Genomic DNA, 27,725 nt, shown 5'->3' on the forward strand with positions numbered 1-27,725 from the left:
CTGCTCTGTGCAGGCCGAGATTGCTGATTTTGTCTATTACGTTGAGCATTGCGATTGATCCTAGAGTTGGATCCACCGCCACCACTCTGTGCCTGAGGGTAAAATCCCTTATGATACTAAGAATACTGATTCCTCCTAGGGAAGGGAGGCTTCCTGATTCCATTGGAGTTGTGGTTGCCCTTAGATCCTGCTATAGTAGGCGCTTCCACAAATTTTCCTTGCCCAAAGTTGACACTCTGCTCTACCAGGATAGCTCGATGTACCGCATCCTTGAGGGTCTTAGGCTCAAATACCTTAACACCCCCAATAAAACGGTTGTTCAAGCCTTGAATGAAATGTTGTGCCAACTGTGCTAGGTTGTTACTGAATCCCGAAAAAGGCATGAGCTCATAGAACTTGCACTCATACTCTACAACGGTCATAGTGAATTGTCTCAGGTTATGGAACTTATCTGCTCTGTGCTGCTTCCATTCCTCTGGTAGGAATCGCTCATGAAAACTCTCCAAGAAAACCTCCCAAGTGACACTACCCATGTCAATGCCCAACTTCTTCTCCTCAATAGTCCACCAGGTGGCTCCAAATAACTCTAGATTGGTAATGGCAAACCTCACTTTGACATTACTGTCAAAGTCCTGCATAGCAAAAATCCTGTCAAGGGCAATAAGCCACTGCTCAGCTACATACCCAGAACCTTGCCCATTAAAGGGCTTGATCTTGGACCTCTGAAGATCCTTCATCTGAGAAGATACTATGGATCTATGTCGATCCCTCTGAGGACTCCTAGATCTGCGTCTATGCTCATGCCCAACCTGGTGTGCTCTATCCTACTCAAGAACAAGAGGTAAGCGATCAATAAGGGTTCGCATCATTTGCCTCAGATCAACCTCCTCAGAGTCGGCATGTCCCTCTTCGTGGTTCTCTTCCTGATGCTCACTGACATGCTCTTCCCTATTCTCTTCCTGAATGGGGCTCTCATGGATAGACTCATGAACACTAATATCTCTGCCTCTGCCACGGCCAAGACTATGGCCTCTAACGAAAGATCTCATCCCAGATACCATCCTACAATAATATCCAAGACACAAGATGCTAAAATAACCATGAAACATACTAGTGAAACACATAGATAGAAGACACATGTTTTGCAAACAACATATTTTCAATTTTCAATTTACCTATAATTTCAGTTTAAGTATAATTTCAGTTTTGAAGTTTTGAGTGTTGAAGTATGAAAAATAGGTAACGAATACTTTACATATTGTTTTAGTTCAACTAGTTTCAAGTTTCGGTTTAAGGTTTGCATTTTTATTCAACTAGTTAACACTAGTGGCATTCCAATATACCCAGAGCTCCCAATGTAGAAACTCGGGCTCTGATACCAGATGTAACGCCCCGCTAAGGGATCCAAAAGAATTAACCTAAAGTTTCACTAAGTTTGCTAAACATTTTTTTTTTAAAAGTAAGAAAGTATAACATACACATCAAACACATAGTAGCGGAAGCAATAACATGTAATCATCGACAAACATACATTGTAAGTTACATTTCTTAAAGATCCCAAGACGTTGGGTCACATTTAAATTTAATTAATTCTAAGTCTAACAACTATCACATACATATGAAAGAATAATTAGAAACTCCAATGTCCATAATATACATTTGTCCCGAATGCTCCTTGGCAAATTAATTCGGAATGCTCAATCATCCACTGTACAAGTCACAGGGTATGAAAGGCTTAAAAGAATATACATATGTAAAGATCAAGATACAAAATCCTCAAATCCATGATGCAAAGTAAAGTGAAATATATGAAACTATTCACCATACATGATACATCCATAATGATAAAACATCTATCATAAAATCTAACCATCCATCATAATAATCCTAGAACAAAGTGAAGGTAAATGCCAATCATGAAAACTCCAGCCACGGTGATCACAGAACGGATCTTAATGGTAAGAGTAAAAGCACTACCACCCGACCGCGTGGAACCTAAATGGTCCACTCCCACCGCGCTGAGGAGATAGTCTCAAGTCCCAAATAGGATAACAAAACTTATAATCATAACTACTCTCTAAGTCCAGGAAATCCTATAAGTATGCTAACTCAAGGGTTACTAAAAAGATCGACATCTAAATCCCAGAGGTACCACAAGACATGTAGGAAACCTAATATGCAAGCGGGAAAGTTTCATCGCAAAATTCATGTAGAAGTTACCCGAGCAATCCCTTAGGAATCCCGAGTCCCTACTGATCCTGCGGCCACTAGTATCCTCTCGTACTGACGAGGCCTACTATGGAATGCAAGGCCGTAACCAAGCGTTCTCTCTACCCCATCCTAGTCTGTACTAGCACTCATGGCATGGGAGAGAACATACAATTATCTTGTTAGGTTCATTTTCTCTCATTTAGTGTAAATGTTTTCACTTATTAAAAATGACTTACAATGGGTTTCTCAAGGCAGCCTCTTAGGGCTCCGACCCCCATTGCAAGCCACTTCCCGACTCTACACATAGATAACCTACCCTAGCTCATGAACTCGTAAATCAAAGAATCATAATAAAACCACCTCAGTCCTATACAAGCAACTGAAAAACATCATAAAAAGATAATCCACAAAATTACATCAGTTCTTCATGAGCAACAGATAACATCAAATAGTAATCAGTTCTCTATCAGCAACTGAAGGCATCAATGATAAGTCACAAAATCCAATGGTTCTCCAATGAGCAACCAGAAAGTAATACAAGTATAACTGATCGAGACTCAGAAATGGTTAAGTTAGGTATTCTCAAATACATACACCTCAGCTTCACACAAGGAAACTGGAAAGCAATAACAAACAGTAAACAAAATCATGTCATAGAGCACTTCATCACATTACCATGGTCGGGTTAAGAAAGATCGAGACCAATTCATCATGACATCACATTCACAACCCCCGAGCCTTTGGTAACAACCTAAACTGGTCAACGCTAAACCAACCCCAAAACATTCAAAGTACAAAGACAACATCAAAGTCTCAGAGATTGGATCTGAAAGTATATTATTTGAGTTAAGGTAAGGTTTATGTTTCAGTTTAATGTCGAAATCAAGTAACAAAGTTTTCACAACTACCCTTTACGAATAACCCATTTCTATAATAACTTTCATTAAATCCATAATCCAAATCTATAATTTAGTCAAATAATATTCATTATTAATTAACTTAATTAAACTAATTAAATTAATCAATAATTGCCTGTTCTACTTACTTATCTTAATCTAATCACTAATTGTTAATTTATTAATTTTATACCAAAATTAATAAATTAATATTTACAACTATGTTTATGCATTTAATATTTATTTATTAAATATTAATAAAGTTTAAACTATTATTAATTTAAAATATATTATAATTTTATTAATTAAAAATTTTAAATAATAAAATTTGTTTTTACAAAAATTAAAAATTAAAATTATATATATATATATATAAAAAAGCGAATTAAACAAAGTTGTTTTGTTTTTATTTTTTTTTTAATTAAAACAAACGTTTATAGCCCGTCGGCTTGGCCGCAAGCCTGCGATCGCAGGGCCTGCGGCGGCAGGTACTCTGTACCTGTCGTCGCAGTACCTGCGACATAGGTATTGTCGGCCTCCAAAAGTGGGGGGCGGGTACGGGGTGATTCCCTCCCCCCCCACTATATATATTATTATATATATATATTTTATATATATATATATATTTTTCAATATAAATAAAACAAATCCAGTTTTATTTTAAAAATTAGTTTTGTTTAATTTTCAATAAAAAAAATTTTTTTTTAAAGAATATATATATATGATATATATATATATTAATTTTTTATATCTAAAACTTTCAATTTCATTAAAACAAAACCCTTACTAAATTAAATCTTAATTTCTAAATCAAGAAAACAAGGGTTCTAATTAATTCATCCAGTCTCCATGGATACAGAAATTATTGACGAACAATTAATAACTTCACAATATTGATAGCTTAAAAATTTCATCACAGAGAATTCAGATCTACAAACCCCAGACACGAAGAAGGCAGGAAGGGATAATTGCATATTTAATGGATAATCAAAAACACAAGACCCTACCTGATCCTGATGCTATTATGCAATCTCCAGGAACTGTATGCGAATTCGCTCCTCTCAATAACCTTCTTTTGGAAAACTTTCTTGGTATCAGCCTTCTGAAATTTGCTTCCAAAAATTGTCTCCCAAAAATTCCCGTCCAAATTCGTCTATCTCAAAAATGAACCCCCAAAGTTGTGATAAGCAATTTCTCCTCAATTCGGGGCACTAATTGTGCATTTACCCAAGAAGACTCTTTGCACAACTCAATTAACTCTAAATTAACCTTTATTATCTTTTCTTATTCTTTTGCATTCAACTTTCATGCACATTAAGTTGAATTATTAAATAACTTTATTTAATATTCCACTTGACTTCTATTTTAAATTAATTTATTACTTTAATCTTATGTGCACTTTTAAGAAATTAAAATAATATTATTAATTTCTATAATTTAATCTTTTAATTTAATTCTCATATTTAAACTCATGCTTAGATCATGCGATCTATAATTCTTAATAATTTAATATCTTTCAACTTTTAATTTATTTTAGAATTTAATTGATAACATATTTAATTAATTTAAATAACAATAATATTTAGCATTTATTTAAAAATGAACTCCAAATATATTATTATTAAATTAAATAAATATTATCTTGTTCTAATTTTATCTTTGAATTTTAATCTTCAAATTTAATTCTTTTAATTAATTAATTAATTAATTAAATATAAAGATATCATAATAATTCTCTATTAAATTAAATCATTAATTAATCTTTTTTTTTAAATTAGACTTAATTAATAGAAAATACACCAAGGACTCATAAAGCAACATACGAAAACCCATCATAGAGAAATACATACCAAAACAACAAAAAGGGTTATAATCATGAAATTACATCATTTGATGCATTTGGAGGGTACTTAACTCAGACACTTGTCCTAATTATCAATTAGGACAATTGGCTAAAGGGTTTAGGATTTGGACTTAAGAGTTTATCTCCCCTCTCTTACCATTGAGACAGTGCGATAGGGTACGCTCATCCTGACAATTCAGGGAAGTCGATACCCGGTACCTGCAACCTGCATAAAATCCACGCATGTACAAACACAATATTCTAAGCTAAACAGACAATGGCAGGAAGTGGTGCATCGTGTAGACCCCGACTAGCAGGTGACTACGACTCCCTTCCTTAACCATATCAGAAACACCATACATAAATAAAACAACATGCACACCATACACATGCAGTATGGGGTAAGTATCCATAAGAAGCACCTGGAATAATAAACCATCTAACTAATCATCATCGATAATTGAAACCATTGAATAATCATCATACATGCATGAAATATAGAGTACCAAGTAATCTCATCATATAATAAACTGAGTGTAAACATCATCTAATAATCTCTAAAATAATAATACTAATCATTAAACATAAATTGGCCTAAAAGAGTTTGGCAATAATATCAGAAATGTAGCTCGAAAATGTAAACTAGGGGCAAGCACTACAGTTGGGTTAGGTTGATCTCTTAGAAAAATCAAGTGCCATGAGAAAGGTGTAGACTTGGAAAAGCCATGGATCAGATTTAAAGCTTCACAAAATTGAGGGCAAAACCAAATGATGAGATGCTTGGTAATTCTATGTCACAAAAATAATAATTTGGAGTAGGCATCCCCATGCAAGTGAGATAATACACAGAGAAAGACCTTGGTAGATTATGGACGAACTAAGATGAATCTATTTATGCTCCAACAAAAACATATCATGTTCCTTTCAACATGTATTTTCTTAAAATGGAAGGAGATTATTTTGGAATTTTTTTCCCTCCTTAGTTTTGTTTTGGTCTCTCTCTTTTTCCAATATTTCCCAAATTTCTAGATCATTTATCTTTTTTTAGTATGGTCTTTTAAGTGCCATTTTATCTCCTTTTTTTTATCATATTTTTTGGTAGTTTCAATATTTCCTAAATATTCAAGCACACTCTTTGAGGCCTTAGGCACCCCTCTTAGGAATAGGTCAACTTAGGTTAACCTATACTAGGAAAAGTCATCCTACGTCAATCTATTCCTTGAGAGATTTTGGTCTTGGGGCCCGAAGTGTGTCGAGTGTTTTAATTGATTGATCTTTTTTCTCAAATTGACCTGCCTTATTTTTTTCTTGAAAGCTAGTATATAAGGAGACTTGTGAATTTCATTATCTATCAAGATATCATACACACACATGATTGAGTACTAGGAAACATCTAAGGAAATTAAAAAAATTTCAAGAGTTCTTCAAGTATTCATTAAGATTGAGCATTTCCTTATTGCATCAAGCTTATTCCTTGAAGGTAGTAGTGGAGTTTTGCTTCTGAGGAGAGATCTGTCATCCAAAACATTCAAGATAATTCATTTTTCATCATGGCATGTCACATGCATTCCTATTTATAAGGTTTTGACTTATATGCTTCCATTTTGTTTCTTTTAGTCAAGGGTATTACATTTGCATACTCGATCACATATCAAATTCAATTATATCAACAAAGGTGATTGTGTTTTTCATTGATATATTCAGGTCTACTACATGCTAGCATTTCCCCTGTTAGTATTTTTCATCTCAATATAAAGGTTGATTCCTCAACCTAGGGCTTGACCAAGGAAAGTCCTCATCCACCAAAATAAAATTATTTTTTTGTACATGTGCAAGAGGATAATTATGACTTTGGATTTGAAAACTACTTTCCAAACTATTTCAAGAGAACATCAGTCAATTTTTCTATAGTTCTTTTAGAACATGTCCAAATTCTCATAAACTTTCTAGAAGGTTTTATTTAGATTGACCTTTTCCTAGATATCTGGGAAAAATATGGTTTCCTGAGTTTTGTCCCTAATTGTAGATCCTCAATCAAAATCTTAGTTGTTTCAGATCTACGATTTATAGAGAAAATTTGAATCTTCTCTTACATATTTCAAGATAAATTATACATCCTATCATTTAAATTTTATCATAGACCTATTTCCTTTGGGTTAATTGCATACATTTAGTATATGGATCTATTTTAATCTTGTCAATAAACCAATTGGCACAATTTACATTCACATTGTACATATTAAAATTAAATAACAATGCATGAAAGGGGGCTTTCTTGCAAACTTCTAAGATATAATTTGGGTTTACTATTGATGTTACTTTATCCTATTTGGATTTTTCTAATCTAAATTCAGTTATTGATCTAGTTATATTTGGAAGTTCCTCTTACTCTTGTATTGAATGGCTTAGTGTGAGAAAGTGGTTTCTTAATGAACTTATCTTATCTAGGTTACATTGTGTAAATTCATTGGCCTCCATTCTTCTCCAAAACATTTTGGTGAACCTGATACTTACCCTCCTTTATTTTATTTTGGAGTTAGATTACTTCTTTACATGCATATATATCTACTTTATATAGTCTTGTTTACATTAGCAGTATTCAGATCTTCTTAGCTAGATCTCTTTTTCATGGATTTTGCATCAGTGGATGTGTAGTTTTTATGCATCAATTTTCAAATGTTCCTTGGATCTTTCATATTCAATCACAAAATGGTTAGTTGGATCTACTCTATTTGCACTTTTCTTGTTTCTCATGTTGAACAACTTATTTAAATTAGTCTTGAAACATCATTCCATTATCTTTGTGTTAGTAAATAGATTCACACTTTAGAAATATCAACAAAAGAATGCTCACGAGACCCAAATTGAAGTATAAATGTCACTAATAGTTGGATAGGTTATCATTAAATTAGTAGCCTTCCTCTAAATTCTAAGGTACATCTCCCTCTTGAATATTTGTAATTAATGAAAATACTAGATCCATCTTTCACCAAAAGACACAAAGGTTCAACATCATTCACCCATCAACATACCATGTATCAAATTTTTGGATTTAAATAAATGAAAGAGAAATGAACAAATAACACATAGAATTTAACCTCTCATATTCTTAGAAAATGGATTATACATAGAAAGAGAAATTATTCTTTAATGGATTGTAAATCTCAAATTCACAGACTTGAAAGTACAATCTTTATGTTTGTCATAGTTAAATATGTATTGATGAAGATTATAAAAACATAAAAAATTATTGTAGAAGTTGATAAAAACAAAACTTCACAGATCCTAGAAATAACCTGCAAGAAAATACCTATTACAAATAAGGTGAACCAAAGAAGGAAAGATATCTCTCAAAATAGAAATAATATGTTCATGTGAAAATAAAAAGTGTTCTCATGAATGAGAAATGAGTCCTCAAGATTCAAAATACAAGAGAGATGATGTCTATATAAAGGAGATCATGCAATCTCTAAGGAAGATAAAGTGACAAAGGAATCCTTGTCATCCACTCCTAAAGAGATAAGGGGACCATGTAATCCTATAATGGATTCCTAAAGAGATAAAGCCATTTAATAAATGAGTTTTTTAATTAAATTTCAACTATGCATAAAGGTAAAACCTTAATAGAGGATAAAAGACAATGTTAATGAAATAATTCAAGTTAATCCTTTTACTCTAACATGCCCCCTTAAGATGAGCAATAATACATCTACAAACAATGAATGAAAATGTGAAGGAAACTATAAAGAAAATTTAGGTCCTAAAATTAAGGCTTGATGAGGTACCCAATCACAATCAAATCTCTATGAACTAGAGAAATAGAGGAAAACCACATGGGAAAAACTCTAGTCCAAAAAGAGATCAAGAAAAAACTAGTGGACTATAGAGGCCTCCAAACTAGTGAATGTCATAGAAGATAGGAATAAAAAATATTGATCATCACGAAAAACACTAAAGCATGATGAAGATGAAAACTTTATCAAAAGTAACTATTAATCTAAAGAACATCCACTGAAATAGAACATGACTAGGTAGAGAAGACTATAATCTACATGACTACCTTCAAAATGACACCACTCAAATCATGAGGTAAATAATGGTAAAAAACTAATGCTGATGATACATATAGCATAAAACACCAAAGCCTAAAGAGTTGGTCAATCAAAGAGGGAAGGATTCCTCCAAAATAGGAACAAAGAGAAGAGTATCCATATGGTAAATAATCCATCTCACTTAAATGAATAGCTATCCAACCACTACATCTGCCTAGTACATAGGAACACATGATGTATACATAGCTCACTCAATCAATTCAAGGAAGTAGAAGAACCAACTGGTTGAATTGAATCTTAATGTAGACAAGGGAGAGGTGATAGGCAATTGAGAAAATGAATCACCTAGAACTATGGATTAAGGAGTCAGGACTAACAAGATACACATAACATACATAATAGTGTTGAGAGGTGGTCATGCTTTGGACATGAAACATGAGGATAAATGGAAGGAACACTCACTTGACAAAAGTAGATGACACTCAAATGAAAACATCAACCCCACATTACCCTTCATCAATAGTGCATATGCAATAAGGCACAAGTGTTGGAAACAATTCTTCAAATTGTATGTTTTCATTGATGTTACATAAATGCCAATATTAACCAAGCAATAGAGAACTAGCAATATTAACTAAGCATATCCAGTGTTGACCAAGCAGTTAGGTAATGAAGAGCATTTGGTGTTAACCGATCAGTCTGGCAATGAAGGATATTAATCTTGTAGTGGTAATTGAGTGGTCGGACATCAAATGACCTCTAGTATTAAGCGAGCGTTCAATCTTAGTATTGACAAAGTGGTCACAATAGAATACACTTGTCACATAATTAACTGATTGAGGTAGACTATTTATATTTTTAATGTTTATTTGAAAGGATATTCAAGCCAACTTATCAAAGCTTATGATATATAAGAAAGGTCAAGTAGTGAGGATAATGTTTAAGTGAATAGATGTAATAAGATGGATATATGAGCAAAGGAAAAGGCAAAGAAGGAAAGTGTGAAAGATAAGCTATAATAAATATTTTGATCAGTAAGGATCTAGTAGTCATGCCAGAACAAGGATCCAATAGTCATGCCAAAACAAAGATCTAAATCTATAAAGAAAATTTCTCCATAAATCAAGTCAAATTATTGTTACCTTCTAACCATTACAGCAGTGAAGAAATATCTTAAAATAGAGTTCACTTAACATTCATATTGTAAATCCTCTAGCAAGGTAACATTTCAAGATTGAAGTGTTTGAAGACCTCTAACCAAGCCACTCCTAATAGGGTGATCTAAATCCTCTAACAAGGTCATACTTAACAATATGTATTGTAACCTTTAACATGGTTGGCTCTTAATAGGACTCATTTTAGAAGAGTGAAAAATATTGTAACTAGTTGCATAGTGGTTTTCCTAAATTGGATAATTCGACATTAAATCTTGGTGACATCTGTGTTCATGTTATTTTCTTTATACTTTATATTTTTGCAACTAAGTCGCTAAAGGTTAAAATAGTTTAATATTCATAAGACTAATTTGTTAATTAAGTTACAATATAAACTTAGTTTTAATCAAGCTAGATAGCATTGCAATATCAGTGAAAAGTATGTTTTGACATCTAGGGGCTATAATTATTTTATGGTAACTGATTCACCCATCCCCTCTCAGTTACTCTCTTCATTTCCAACAATTGGTACCTGAGTATTTGGTGCTTGCAGGAAAGGTTTCAAAGACCTAAGCTAAAGATCAAGATGTCATACAGAAGGGAGATTCCCAAGCTTAACAAAGAAAACTTCAACATGCCAAGGATTGATGAAGCTACATCTTTCAAGCATTGGAGATACTGGCCTATTTCACTTGGAAAAAAAATGTGTCACCATCTAAACCTATGATTATGGAATAGATGAAAGAGGCAAAGGATCAAAATATAATGATGATTAATATAGCTTCCTCTCTCAACTATTTTGAATTTGATGAGGTTAAAGATTTTCCTACTACAAATTTGAAATGTGGGAAAAGTTTTAGAAAGTCTATGGAGGTGATAAAAATGTGCAAAGATCCAAGGTAGAAATTTTAAGAGGCAAGTTTGATCGAATAAAAATGAAAGAAGGTGAGAAAATTGTCCAATACAGTGAAAGAATCAAAGAAAGTGTGAGTGCAATCAAAGCTACGAGAGGAATAATAACTGATGAAACAATGGCCAACAAGGTACTAAGAACTCTCCTTCCTCTTTATGCAATTAGATTTTCAAAAATTTAAGAGATGAGATGCAATCCTAAAATAATATAACCTTGGATGCACTTGTGGGAAGATTGACTGCTTTTGAATTGGATAAATTTGATAACTACGATCTTGCTTTAAGCAACCTTGAATCTGCATTCAAAGCCAAACTAACTTTTGGCAGAAAAGGTGGAGACTCAAAAGGAAAATAGGTTGATAATGAAGAATAAGATGAATGAGATGAATCCCTTGAAGTCATTGAAGCCCTAGTTGCTAAAAGAGTATCAAAAGGGAAAGGAAAATTCATAGGCAAGATTACATTGATTTGTTTCTCATGTGAAGAGGTTGGTCATATTGCTGCAAGATGTCTAGATAAATAAGATAAAGATGAGAAATGAAATAATAGGTTCAAAGGAAACAAAGACTTCAAGAACTATACGGACTTCAAACACAAAGGTAAGAAATCGTGTTACATTGCTAAAGATTCTGATATGATGATAATGAAGAAGTAGTTTATATTTGCTACTAAGGATGAATCTAATAATGAGGAAAATGAGAAGATGGCACTTATTTCTCATGCTAGCAAAAATGACACATGGATCATAGATAGTGGTTGTCCTCGTCACATGACTAGCAAAAAAACTAAGTATGAACACTCAAAACACTATTATGGTGGAAGTGTTAGGTTTAGAAATAGTGGACCATGTTATTTTAAAGGAAAAGGATTTATAACACTGAAGGTATCAAATGTAAAAATGCCTACTGAGTTGAAAGATTAAGACATAATCTACTCAATGTGGCACAACTAAACAATATAGGATATAAGGTAGAATTCATGAATGGAAAAGCTAAGCTTTTAGATGGTACAGGAAACCTGCTTGGGACTAGAAATTAGAAAAAGGAAACTTATTCTACCTAGATTTTACTAAAAATACATGTGTGTTAGCATAGATAGAGGAAAGGTGGCTATGGCATAAAATAATGTGTCATGTTGACTTTGATAACCTAGTTACCATAATAAAGAACAAAAGAGTAAGAGGCATACTAAATATGAAGAAACTTGAGATGAGCATGTGTAAACAATGTCAAATTTGAAAGATGAGTAAAAGAAGTTTCAAAAGTCGGTATTTTAATTCTAAAGAAGTTTTGGAACTAGTTCATACCAATCTTTGTGGACCAATTGGCATAGAAAGCTACTATGGAGATATTTACTTCATTCTATCTGTTGATGGCTATTCTAGGACGATGACTATAATGTTCCTAAAAAAAAAATCTAATGCTTTTCAAAAGTTCAAATGGTATTTGGCTAGAGTTGAGAAAGAAAGAGGGAAAAATTTGAAATGCCTGAAATCATATAGAGGAGGTGAATTTATATAAATTGAATTCAATGAGTTCTGCAATGAAAGAGGAATCAAAAGATAGGTATCAACACCTAGGACTCTAGATCAAAATAATATAAAAAAAAGAAGGAATAGATCCATCATGGAGTGTGTACGAATACTAATGGCTGAAAAGTGTAATGCTAAAAACCTAGTATGCTAAGAACACTAACAACAAATTTAACATTCACAAAACTAAACAAAAGAAACACTTATGATAAGACAAGGTGGACACCATGAAGGAAGGCAAACCAAAAAATTGTAAGCTCCTTGGGTGTGACCTATGATGATGTAGATGTGTCCAAATAGATAGGGGAGGTGTGTTTGGTTGTGTTGAAGCTTCATGTAGTGGGTTTGTTATCAAGCATAGAGATGAGTGGAGGATTCAATAATGGATGTGTAGGTGGATTTTAACATGGCAATGGTTTACTTAGATATGCTATAGTGGTTAGCAAGGCATAATAAGTTTGCATTGGTAGATGATGGATTGTGAGAGGGGAAGGGCTCAATTTATAGGCTAAGGGGTAGTGAGATGGAAGGCGAAGATATGAGGATGGAGAGAGGGCGAGGAAGGGCTAGGATGCAATGAGAGAAGAGCACATGGATTGTGCTTCTTCAAAGCTCTAGCCTTGTGATAGGTGTCATAAGGGGATTGGGTGGTCAAAATGGAAGGTCAAGGGGAGTAATGAGGGAGGAAGAGTGTGTAAAAGGGATGTAAGAGGCATTAATGGCATGTAAGAGCCATCAATGCTCTTGGATAGGGATAGAAGAGGTGAGGGGAGACCATTGACTTTGGCTTGGATTAGCAAGTCTTAACCCTTGCTTAAAGTTGTGCACATGTTTAGAAAGGGGATTAGGCTTAGCTTAGAAAGGGGGTTAGGAGGTAAGTGGCTTAGCTTTGATGGGATGAGTTAGTTAGGTGGCTAAGTGAGGTTAGTATGGGTGCATGGGTTGGGTTAGGGGCAAAGATAGCCTTTAAGGATGTTTTAGAGGTTTAGGATGATTTATTTAATAAATGGGGGATGTGGGATTAAATTAAATAGATTTTGGCATTTATTTAGTTTAATAGAGGAATAGGGATTTAATTGATAAATTGATTTTGGGTTATCATTCGATTTTACCAATTGGACTACAATTAATCAAATTAATTAATTAACTAGGGGACAATGATTAATTAATTAAATAATAAATATTTAATCAATAATGCCTTAGGAGATAACTACATAAGATTACCTAATGGTATAATCAAATTTAGATGTCTACAAGAAGAATGTTACACCAAAATACTAGAGAGAAGCAATCAACACAATAGTTCATATACTAAACCGAGTTCAACTAAAGATAGGTATAAATAAAACACCTTATGAATTATGATATGGGCACAAGCCTAATGTTTGTTATCTCAGACTATTTGGAAGAAAATGCTACATCTTGAATGATGTGAGGAAAGAAAAACTTGATGCTAAAATTGATGAAGGTATATTCCTAGGTTACTCTAATAAAAGTTAAGCATACAAATGTTTGAATCTTGATACTCACAAAGTCATAGAAAGTGCACATGCAAAGATTGATGAGTTTGCATAAAGAAGTGAAGAAAAAAGTAGAAAGCAGTCTAAAGATTACATATAAAAAAATTTACTATGAGGAGAAACTCGAGACTTTAACACAATCAATTGCAGTTGAGAAACAACAAAGTGAACCTAGAAAATCACTAAAACTTCAACCCAAGACATAGGATATACAACTTGAGTTGCATAGCCTAATCAATCAAAGGAATCCAAGTCATAGGTAGTACAACTCGGGTCATAGACAACGCAACCTAAGTTATAGACAAATCAGCCAGAGGAGCCTAGGCAAAAGGCAGAAGATCATGGAGAACCGAGTGAACCTAGTTCAAAATTAAGAAAGAAAGAACCAAGACTTGCAATATATATCAAAATACATCATGCACTTTAACAAATAATTGGAGGAGAGACAGATGGCATACTGACAATGAACAAATTAAATGGTACATATTTTCTTAGTGAATTTGAACCTAGATTTGTAAAAGTTGCTTTAGAAAATGAAGGTTGGATAAAGGCAATGAATGAAGAAATTGAACAAAGAGAAAAGAATAATACAAGGTCTCTATACCTATACCTAAGGATAATAATGTGATTGGTACAAAATAGATATTCATAAATAAGTTAAATGAGTAAGGAGTAGTAACAAGGAAAAAGGCAAGGTTAGTATACAAAGGTTATGCACAAGAAGAAGATATTGACTATGGAGAAACATTTTCCCTTGTTGCGAGACTTGAAGGAGTTAGAGTACTACTAGAAAATGTTTCACAAAAGGGAATCAAAGTATATCAAATGGATGTAAAATCATCTTTCTGAAATGGAATCCTAGAAGAATAAGTTTGCATTGAAAAACTTAAAGGGTTCGATCCAAATGAAAGAGACATGGTATGTAAACTTCACAAAGATCTATATGGATTGAAGTAAGCTCCTAGAGCATGGTATGAAAGGTTGCATGGGTATCTAGTAAGAATTGGTTTTGAAAAGACAAATGATAATAGTAACTTGTATATAAAGGAAGGACCATGGAACAAGATATTGCTAGAGAAAATATTTGTGGATGATATCATATTTGCAGGACATGAGATAGTATGCAAATCATTTGTTGAAGAAATGTGGAAATAATTTAAAATTTCTATGTTTGGAGAGATACAAATTTTTGTTGGTCTAAGAGTTCATCAAATGAAGGATGGCATGTTCATCACCCGCTCAAAATACATAAGGAAAAATTTGAAAGCATTTAGAATGGAAGATTCCAAACCATTTGGAACATCTATGTCTACTAGACATAAAATCTCAAAGAATGATGATTAAACAATGGTAAATCAGACTATCTATAGATCAATGGTTGGGAAACTTCAATATGTGGTATACACCAGACCTTAAATTGCATTGGCAGTTGTCATAGTTGCAAGGGTTTTTGCAAATCCTAAAGAAAATCACATGATGACAGTAAAAAGGATTCTAAGGTACCTAAAAGGAACTGAAGTATATGGTTTATGGTATAAGAAAGGGGGGAATCTTGATTTAAGAACCATTATTGATGCAGATTGGGCAAGAAGCATTGATGACAAAAAAACACCAATGGAGGAGCATTATTTATTGGAAATAGATTAGTATCTTGGACAAGCAAGAAGCCTAATTATATTTCTCAATTAAAAACTGAGGCATAGTATGTTGTTGTAGCAGTCAATTGTTCTAACATAATATGAACCAAGTAATTACTATCAAGAATGAAGGAGGAAATTAGGGAACCAATGGTTATCTAGTGTGATAACACAAGTGCAATCAATATATCCAAAAATCCTATGATGCAAACAAAGACAAAATACATTGCAATCAAGTATCATTACCTAAGGGAATTGGTTCAAGACAAAGAGGTGAGATTGGAATATATTAACACCAAGGAGTAGATATCAGACATACTTTCTAAGGCTTTACCAAAGGATGAATTTATGTATCTAAGATGTAAACTAGTGTTATTCCACTATCTAATGCTCACTAAAGCACAAAATAGTGATGCATCAACTAAGTTCCATTGAAGATCTATCAAGTTTACATAGATCGTCACACTTTAGGCGTGAAATGCAGAGCATATTTTATATGAATCAATAGAAAAGGTACATAATAACTTCAACATGTGTCCTTTGGAATGTGATATCAAAGAGGGAGAGTTTTGTATCTTAGAAGGAAAGTACTCGGATGATGAAATTTATGTCAAAGAGGGAGAAAATGACAAAAGTGTTCATATTAACCAAGCAATGGAGGACTTTCAATATTAACCAAGCATATTCAGTGTTGACAGAGCAGTCGGGTAATGAAGGGCATTCAATATTAATCGAGTAGTTGGGCAATGAAGGATATCCAACTTGAAGTGTTAACTGAGTGGTTGGGCATCAAAGGACCTCCCATGTTAACCGAGCATTCAATCTCAATATTGACTAAGTGACAACAAAATACACTTCTCAAATAATTAACTGGTTGAGGTTGACAATTTGAATGTTTAATGCTTATTTGAAAGGGTATTTAAGCTAACTTATCAAAGATTATGATATATAAGAAAGGTCAAGTAGTGAGGATAGTGTGTAAGTGAATAGATGGAATAAGATGGATATATGAGAAAGGGAAAAGGTAAAGAAGGAAAGTGTGAAAGATAAGTTGCAAATAATATTTTAATCACTATGGATCCAATGGTCAAGCCAGTACAAAGATCTGAATCTAGAAATACAAAGGAATTTGCTTCATAAATCAAGTCAAATTATTGTTTCCTTCTAACCATTGTAGTAGTGAAGAAATCTCTTAACAAAATTGACTTACTAGCCATATTGTAAATCCTCTAGCAAGATAACATTTTAAGATTGAAGTGTTTGAAGACCTCTAACTAGGCCACTCCTAACAAGGTATCTAAATCCTCTAACAAGATCATACTTAACAGTATGTATTGTAACATTTAATAGGGTTGGCTTCTAACATGGTTCACTTCATAAGAGTGAAAATTATTTTAACTAGTTGTATGGTGGTTTTCCAAATTTTAGTTTACATGTTAAACCTTGGTGTCATATGTGTTCACGTTATTTGCTTTATGCTTTATATTTCTACAACTAAGTTACTAAAAGTTAAAATAGATTAATATTCATAAGACTACTTTGTTAACCAAGTTATGATATTAACTTAGTTTTAACCAAGATGGATAGTATTGCATTATCAGCAAAAAAAGTTTGTTTTGACATCTAGGGGCTGGAATTGTTTTGTGGCAACTGATTCACCCCTCCCTTCTTAGTTACTCTCTTCATTTCCAAAAACAAGATGCTATAGATCCCAAAAAAATAGAGAAGTGATACTTTATCTTAGTGTGTTTACATAAACATGCTTATACAATGGGTCAACAAAGATTAGAAGAGACATAAGGATGATATAATAGATAGTATAGCCCAAGATGAGTCATCCCATGTGACAAAAATGATCCCTTGACCTGAAACAACTAAGTTATCTAGTAGATTAAAAAAATGCAAAAAACTGAATAGGACAACCATGGAGCAAAATCTCAAAGAAAAGCCCACATCATTAGAAAAAGAACATAACAAGCTTTCTAGTGACATAATATCTTTAAAAAAAAGAGGTCGGATGCTCAAGATATATCTCTCAAAGTGTAAAATAGAACCTCAAACTTTGATTGCCAAAAATAGGCAACCAAATTACATCAAAATGCCAAACAACCATTGTCATGGGCTTGGACCTAGCTTTTTGATAATATCTTATTTGTGACCAACAAAGTTTGTATGCCCAAGATAAGCCCAAAAAATCTGAGGGTTAGAGGAAAGGCCCAAAAGGCATGCAAGATGGTGATGCAATACTAACATCATGTTGTCAGCACAACAAAAGATCATGCGCCCCAAAAAAAATTTACTAAATCAGAAGTTAGCGCGCCCCCCCCCCCCCTTGACAAAAAAAAAAAAAAAAGTTGTGTAAAGTTTTGGCACTTTAAAATAGAGTGCACATACAATTTCTAATTGAAAAAAAAGAGTAGGTGTTTTAAAAAAAAATTACAACTTCCAATTTGAAGTAAAATCAGATTCATACAAATAAACATGTAGATCACAAAATGAACTAATGGAGGATAAGTACTAAAGAGGCCAAATAAGGTTGCTTTCTGAAAGTGAATTTTTTTCTCAAAGAAGACTATCCTTTGATAGTGTATTTGGATAGATCTCAAAAAATTAGGCACTTCAAAAAAAAAATGGAACTTTAAAATGTGCTCATATGAGCCCGTACAAAGCTTTGGAAATTGCAAAAAAGAGGATTAAGCAAGAACAATAATAATAAAAATTGTTAATATCTCAAAATCCATGCATAATATTGAAAAAATAATTTCACCATTAAATTTTTTGGGATTTCCTACCCCCAAATCAAAACAAAAATCACGTGATTTGGATTCTAAACGACCAAGTTATGACCTTCTAAAGTTTGACTACCAAATCAAAATTCAAAAGCATTATTTTAAGAGGCATATGTGCTACAAAATATATCAAAAGCTATTTAAATTATTACAACTTCCAATTTGAAGTAAAATCACATTCATACGAATAAACTTATAGATCACAAAAGGATCTAATGGAGGATAAGTACCAAAGAGGCCAAATAAGGTCACTATTTGAAAGTGATTTTTTTTCTAGAAGAAGACTATCTTTTGATATTGGATCTAGATGGATCTAAAAAAATAGGCTCTTTCAAAAAAAAATGAAAGTTAAAAATGTGTCTATATGAGCCTGTATTGAGCTTTTGAAGTTGTAAAACAGAGGATTAAGTAGGTACAATCATTATAAAAAAAAATTGTTAATATCTCAAAATCTGTGCATCATATTGAAAAACTAATTTCACCATTAAATAATTTGGGATTTCCTACCCAAAATTAAAAAACAATTCATGCAATTTGGAGTCTGGATGACCAAGTTATGGCCTTTTGAAGTTTGACTGCAAATCAAAATTCAAAAGCATTATTTTAAGAGGCATATGTGCTACATAATATATCAAAAGCACTACAGAATACCTCATATGTGGTATGAAATATATTAGATGCACTAAAACATAATTTACAGTGCCAAATCATTGTGTGGATGCACTGCACAATTATTTAAATGAGCTAAAATAGAGCATAAAAGTGCTAAAATGACTAAATTTTCTAGATTGATTGTTCAAAACTACATAAGCTTCAAAAATCTTCAAATAGGAATAGGAGGCTATAGATTTGGGGCTTTGATACCATATATAAGTTGATAAGAAGACAACTTTACAAATACTAGAAATAACCTGCAAGCAAATGCCTATTATAAGGAAGATAAAGCAAAGAAGAAAATATTGCTCTCAAAACATAAATAATATATTCATGTGAAAATGAAAAGTGTTCTCGTGAATGAGAAATGAGTTCTTAATATTTAAAATACAAGAGAGATTATCTCCATATAAAGGAGATCATGCAATCTTTAAGGAGGATAAGGTGATAAGGGAATCCTTGTCATCCACTCATAAAGAGATAAGGGGACCATGTATCCTATAATGGATTCCCTAAAGAGATAAAGCTATTTAATAAATTAAAACATTTATTAAATGTTAGCTATGCTAAAGGTGAAATTTTAAGAGAGAATAAAAGATAATTTTAATAAAAAAATAAAGTTAAACCTTTTACTCGAACATTTAAAATCTAAAGAGAATACAATTCATAAAATTAAAAATTGTGTCAGACTTTATTTCTAATACATAATCAGTACAAAGACTCCAAAAGACCCAATACAACAAAAAAAATCCCCTTCAAATCAAAACCACTCTTCCATTTATTGATCATAAATATGGAAACTTACTTCTCCTTGCATGTAGCATCCTGAATTCCATAAAGAACCACCCCTAGTCTTCAAAGTTTCCCTCACTAAATGGACTCTATAGGACCTCATTTAGTTTCATAACTAAATATTGGAAAATATTTTGATTAAATCTAACTTTCCCTTGATCATTATTCTTGGTGGCTTTTTTTTTCCAATGATTCTCACTTTGTTATCATGCCTTATGTAAATGTTTCCTCACTAAAACCTTATAAATACAACTTTATAAAAAGGGGGATATCAATTTTCATGTTGAGATTGTGTCTTTAATTTGATAGGCTAAAGTATGTTTTTGCAACATACCTCTTTCTTCTTTCCCTTTTTTGGACACATTGATAAAGCTTTGTCCTTAATAGATCAAAACATTACATAAAGAAACCTACTTCTCTCTTTGTTATAAAGTTTGAAAGTAAGTTAAATAAAGTTTCACAACTTGACAAGTGGCACTTGATGGTGATGAAGTGATGTCATCATCTTATGATTATCGTTGACAATTTCAATAGTACTCCACTTAGACATTCATAAGTTTTGATCTGTAATTAATCTTGCAAAATTCTTTGAAGAGAATTTTGATATTTAAGTTTTCCCAATCATATCCAAATTTAACCAAACATTGGGATTAAATGTTATGCCCCCTGCAATATGACTATTTTTTCTGGCTTTAGCAAATGTGTGTTTACAAAATCTTTCATTTATAGTTCACAACATTCTCCATTGTTTGGATGTCAAAGTCACATGACTAGTTCTTTTCTACGCCTCTATTATTTATAACTGAAATGTATGTTCCCTTTCTGTAATGCCCTTCTAGGGAATGCAAAACAAATTAATGTAAAGTTTCACTAAGTTTTTCAAACATTTATTTTTTAAGATAATAAAGAACAACATATAATACAATAGAAACAATGACTTCAAGAGATAAAATAATAGTTGAAGCATTAACTCACATATATAACAACCATCATAGACAGATTACATTTCTAAGGGTTCTGTGACATTGAATCACATCTAAATTTAATTACTATTAAATCTAACATATAACACATCCATATTAAAGAATAACTAAAAGTACAAATTCCATTTAAACAATATGCAATTATCTCAAATGCCACATGGTAATAAGCAGAATGCACAATCATCCATTGTACAGGTCACAGGGCATGAAAGGCTGAAATAATATACATCATAAAATAGATTACATCATCTCATAAGATCCATGGAATAAAATACAATACAATACAGTACAACCATCCATCATAGAAATACAAGATCAAATAAAAAGGAACATCTACACAAACACACCCAACAATGGCATCCAACGGTCGGATCTCAATGGTATAAGTAAAAGCACTACCACCTAACCTCATGGAACCTAAATGGCTCACTCCCACCACACTGTAAGGACCCTCCTCGTATGTTATTATAAAATATGAATTCTCTACTAAAACCGTTATAGAAGATTTAATTGGATATGGAGTATTGTGTATGTTGTGAATGTCCTAATGAAATTTAGAGTAGTTGGTATAGCCATGTTTTAATACTTAGTGATTCAAGAACTACTAAATTATCTCAATTGATAAACATTAAAATTTCACTAACAATGATACGACACATTTTCACTTGATGATAAGGATGTTGATTTGATACCTCGATGATTGTTTTAACATTTCAATTTGAATTAATGAATATGTTATGTTATATAGACTATATGATTTCTGATGATTAAATGTGAGTCGAAATGAATTAAATAAGTTAATTACATGAAAGATTCATATTTAGATTTACGTAACTATCCAAATAGGTTTTGAATATATGCATTTGATTTCTTGAGCTACTAATGTGTGCAATTAGTGTGCAAGATATTTAACCGAAAAATCTAATGGAAAGACAAAACTGAACCCCTTGCTATTGTGCTAATTTGCATTGTCTTTATTTGAAGGTTGTTATATAGTCTTAAAATTCTCCTAGCTTTTGGTTTGGGTTCTATTAAGTCTTTAAGGCCTAAAATCATTAAATTTAAGTACCCTATGGGTAAGAGTATGGGTTGGGAGTACTTTCCACAAAATTAGCCTCTTTGGTTGGCTTTTAGGGTCACTCAAAAACCCTACTTTTGGTTGATTATGAAAATTGATTTATCTCCTCCATAAGTTGGTGACTCAAAATCCACCTTGGGGTTACCTAAAGTCTAGTTGAGTTAGGATCATATTTAGAGGCATTTTGGAGAAGTTTTGGGGTTTCTACCCAATCTCTAGTTTTTGGAGAGAAGTTGAAGATTGAAGGAAAGGAAAGATAAGCTCTTCTAAACTTGTCATTTTACCATAACTTTCTTTTGTGAAGGTAGGGTTCTTCACTCCTTTGATCATGTTCTTCATATTGTTCATACTTTGATTCATGCATAAGGCATTGTTTTGTTCATATATTGCTTGCATGTGTGTTGAGGTTTTTTGGGGAGGGATCTTAACTTGTTCTTGGATGTCATTCTTATGCTTTGCTTTGAAATTTTGAGGGGATTTCATAGGGATTGTTTTGGCATTACTCACCCTTGGATAAGGAAGAAGTGGCCAAGTACGGGGGAAGGGCCTTAGTTGGACCTCAATAGTGTAAAGTCTCCTCTCATAGTGAGAAGAGGGAAAGAGGGTAGGGTGTATGGGCCCCTACTTTTCATCACATACCTTGTATGAAAATTTGAATTCTCAAAGAAGGGAAGGAATGAAAACCCTTGTTATATTGGCCTCGAAAGGGCATTTGTAAAAGAACAGAAGTTCTTAAATTTTTTCCCCGAAAGGGCTATGTTATGGTATGGTGATTGACATCTCCTATTGAAAAAATCCACCTCCCCCCTATTTTGGTTCAATGATGAACCTATTGTGTGAAAAAAATCGGGTTGGGAATGCATGTTTGAATTGTTCATCATATATGTTGTTTTACCTCCAGGTTAGTTCTTGTCTTCCCATGATTCCCTTGATGCATTGAAGATTTTGGAAAGGATCTCTTGTGAAGGACCTAGAAGAGAATTCATTTGAATTGTAACAATTATGTAAAAATGTATTTAGATTTTGATGTATTGGCAAGAATGTTGGGTTTTCTTACTAGTTCTTTCTCGATGGAGCTTTGAACCAGGTTGATTAATAGAGGAGAAAAGATTGAGAAACCTTCTTGCATTGTATCTTATGTTATTTCAATTCATGCATATGTGTGTGGAAAAATAAATTAATGGGGGTTGATCAATTATGGAAGCTTCCAGGTTCAAATATGTGGCGGAAGAATGCATGTTATGTTGGAAATTCGATTCCTATTTTGGTAATTGGGAACAAATAATTTTACCTTGTTGATAGATACAAATAATTCAATTCTCCTTGTGCCAACCATGTGATTTTAAAATTCAATTTGGGAGAGAACATAGACCCTTGTTTTAAGATTAATTGAAAAACATAAAATTAAATATAAACATCCCCCTTGTGATTAAAGTGTTTGACAAAATATATATATATATATATATATATATATATAGCTTGCAAAAGAAAAAAAACAAACATAACACTTAGAAAAAAAAACCCAGGAGCAAAAAAAACACTCTCTGGAGTTTGTATGGAGAAAATTTAATCTGCTCTTTGGAAACAATGAATCTTAAAAAGATTCTCTCAAATATCCTTTCTAACTTATTAAATATTCTATTTTTAAATATATAAATTAAAAGAAAAGAAAGAAAGAAAGAGGGAAACATATATGTTAAACAAATATCCTAAGGTCCTATCAACCTAATAAACTTTTAAAAGTTATTGCACCTCCCCCCCCCCCCCCCCCCTCTCACCTATCCTAGCACTTCAAACTACACCCCTCTCATAAATCTACCTAGGGGTTGGATGTGTAAGGGCCATCATGATGCTGACATCACCTAGTCTTTTCTTTCTCCAAATTCAGGCGCAACATACCAAGATATTAAGTGGAGGTTGAGCTAAATAAGTTTATAAAGGCTCTGACTTAGTAGCCCTCCTTAATGTCATTGGTTGGAGCATCTACCTCTCCTATGCTGCCTAGGGTCATGTGGGAAGGAGAGTATTGGGGCTGGCCAGCCTGTGGGAAGCATGTATGCAAATTTTGGGAGTGTAGACAAAGTCATATCTCCTTGGTAGGCGTGAGGGTAGGTGAGAGTATAGTGGTTTATACAAAACTTTAATGCAACTCAATGTTCCCTTTTTTTAAACTCACCCTTTTAAACCCAAACAAACTGTCAGTGCCTCCCTTGTTGGGATCTCCATCGTACCCTACACTTGGGTAGGCGTGTTTGGGCATGGAGGATGGAGAAAGTGGATGGGACAGCCACTTGTCCCTTTTGCAAAGTGTAGGATGGGCAGGTTTTGCGTTAGTTAGTAGGTAGTTAGGTTAAATGTTAGTATAGAGTTGGGATTCTTTTTGTAAATTAAAGCTAAATTACATTTAGTGTTAGATAGTAAAGTTAGAGGCTAGTTGTTAAAAGATTGATGTGTGTCAGTTTTAAATCATTTTGCTTATATAGGTAAACTTAGTAGATTGGTGTTACAATTTTTAAGATCTAGGGTATGATAGATTAGAGATGTTCAAATTGAGTTTTAATTAGTTTAAATTTGAAGTTACATAATTAACATTTTTTTTGTGTTAGTAAAGTAGCATGTAGATGTTAATATTAGATAATGATTACTTGTTAGAAAGTGTAAGTTTAGATAGATTCACATTCATTATTAGATAATTTTAGTAATTAGAGTGAGAGGTTAACTTAAGTTGTTAATGAGTAGTATTGGATTAATAGATAGTTTCTTTGTTGTAATGTTAAAGTTATTTTATTATGTGTTAGTGTTTAAATTATATTCGACCTTGAGATAGTAAGATTAATAAAGTGAAGCTAGAATTAGTTTTGTTAGTCACTATTTGAATTAAGTATGAGTTTGTCTTAACGTTTAGTATTAGCGTTATGGTATGTTAGTTGTTAGAAAATTTACAAAGTTGTGGATAAGATTGAATTTTCCAAAATTCAGTAATAAATAAAGTTTAAAATTTGATAGATGTTATGTTAAGTCATTTAATCTTTTTTTTTTTTTTATTAATTAGTTGGTGTATTTTATTTTAGAGTTAGAAAAGTTTAGTCTTATAAAATTAATTATAATCTATGTGAGAATGGTTAGTATGTTGACTTGTTCTAATGTTTAATTTTGAATCTGTTCATGAAATGATAAATTGGTATCAATAAAGTGTTAGTTAACATCTATTAACTAGGATTAGTTTTAATAAAGTTCTAAAGTAAGTTAATTACAGTATAGGTTAAATTTTTGGTGTTATTCATTTTAGTATATTTCAGTTAGAATGTCCTTACGATAGATTATATTTAAAAAAGATAATATCATCATTGATGTAATATGTCATTTTAAATTAAGTTAGATTATTAGATCAATTAGTTTTTAAGTGTTGAATATACATGTAGATAGTTGTGTAGTATTGTGAATTTAAGATAATTTTAATTATTTATTTTAATTATAATAGAATACTTTAAAAGTAAAGTAATAACAAAACAGTTGTCGAAGTCAATGTGATAACAAATGTTATGATTTTAGCGATCTTTCCTTCTCATTGATTATAATCTTAAATGGAGATGATAGGACATCTTTAGGAGATCACGTATCTGTTCTCATTATGCCTATACTTTAACATGTACATATAAGCATATCGAACTTAGTAGTGTGACTAACTTTTAAAAAAAGGCGGATTTAAATTTTATAAAAAAAATTACGGGTGTTTTTGCCCCTTGTATTTTGGGCATGACACGCACTGAGGAGATAGTCTCAAGTCCCAAATGAGTAACAAACTAAAAGGTCAAAACCAACATCTAGGTTCAAGGAATCACCTGAAAGAAAACTATCTCAAAGGGTACCAAGACACAAGTATCAACTAATCCTAGAGGCAACACAAACACGTAGGAAATCTATTATGCAAGTGGAAAAGTGTCATCGCATGAGCCAACTTTAAGGTTACCCAATCTAGTCTTTTAATACTCCGGCCCCCTAGTGACTCTATGTAGCATTGGTATCCTTTCATACAGACAAGGCATACTAACAAGTTAGCTCTAAGGTTACCACGGTAGTCTTTTAATACTCAGGACCCCTTGGTGACTTTATGTGGTACCAATATTTTATTAATTCATTTTAAACCCATTTAATGAAATGTTATCACTTATTAAAATAACCTACAATGGGTTACCCACGAGCCTCTTTAGGGTCTCAGCCTCCATTGCAAGCCACTTCCCAACATGACATATAGAAAACCTACCCTAAGCTTAGCAAAAGCAAAAGATCTCAAATGACTATAAATCACACATTAGTTCTTAAACAAGGAACTAGAAAACACTTAAATATTACCGATCATAATCATAGATTCCACCAATATGATCATCCTAATAGGATTGATCCACAATCAATTAAACAGATAGCAAATATGTGTCATAACATGAAATTACCAAAAATAAATCACTTAATCACCTCTGTCCTATACAAGCAATTGGAAAGCAATAACAAAGATAACTAATCGAAGACTCAAAGGTTCTATTAGGAATTCATGCCATCCATCTCAGTTCTACACAAGATTAACTAGAAAGCACATCAAAACATCTTATCAAACTCATCATAGTACACACATGACACATCACCATGGTTGGATATAAAAGATCGTAACCAAAACATCATCATGACATCGCAAAACAAAACTTCCAAGCCTTTGGTAATACAACTTGACTAGTCAAAGCTAATTCGAACCCCAAAAACCCAACCCCAGTAAATCACACGTCACATAAGGTACATACAAAAGTAACTTGCATAATTCATTTTGTTTTGAAAACACATAAGTTCAATGTTCACTATAGGTTTTCAAGTTTACACTTTCATTTTCAAACACAAAGATTCAATGTTCAAAACAAGGGTTTTAGTTTTTATTTCCAAGCATTATTGTTTATAGAGTTTTCAATTCCAAACATGGTTTCAGTTTCTATTTCTCCAATTACCAAATTCACTATGCTTTCTGAGTTCAATAGAATCCCTAGTGATTCAATAACTCATATAAAGTAGTTTAAACATTGTTTCATAGTTCAATCTATTATCAAAACATAAGAGTTCGGGTTTTCATTTCTAAGTTTTTGACTTTATAAAGTCTATAAATTTCCCCTATAATAGAACCCATTTCTACTTTTAAATTTGATCACCCAATTACCACTAATTTGCAAAATTATCATCTCTATAGGATCATATATTAAATAATAAATTATTAAATAATTAACCATTAATTATTTAACAATAATAAATAATAAAAAGAATTTTATTAAATAATTTCCTTTTGATGTCTTATTAACAAATTAATTAAATTAATTGCTTATAACATAAATTTTTCAAGCAATACTTAATAAATTAGCATACTTTAATAACTAAAAAAAACTATTAATAGAATATATTAATAATTAAATTTTAATTAATATAAATTTAAATCAAATTCTAATTAAATTAATATTTTAATTAATTAAAATTTAAATACATTTAAATTAAATTAAATTTAAAAGCATTTAAGGCTCATTGACCATTTATGGCAAAGCTACCATGGCAATGCCACTGCTACAACAGTAGCAGTCTGCTACTACAACAGTAGCCATAGCTGACATGCAGGCCCTTCATGAGAGCCAAGGGTGGGTGGGG

Source organism: Cupressus sempervirens, chromosome 3 (genome assembly GCF_028749045.1).
Source record: "Cupressus sempervirens isolate cs-2001-9-10 chromosome 3, ASM2874904v1, whole genome shotgun sequence".
Taxonomy (NCBI): Eukaryota; Viridiplantae; Streptophyta; class Pinopsida; order Cupressales; family Cupressaceae; genus Cupressus; species Cupressus sempervirens.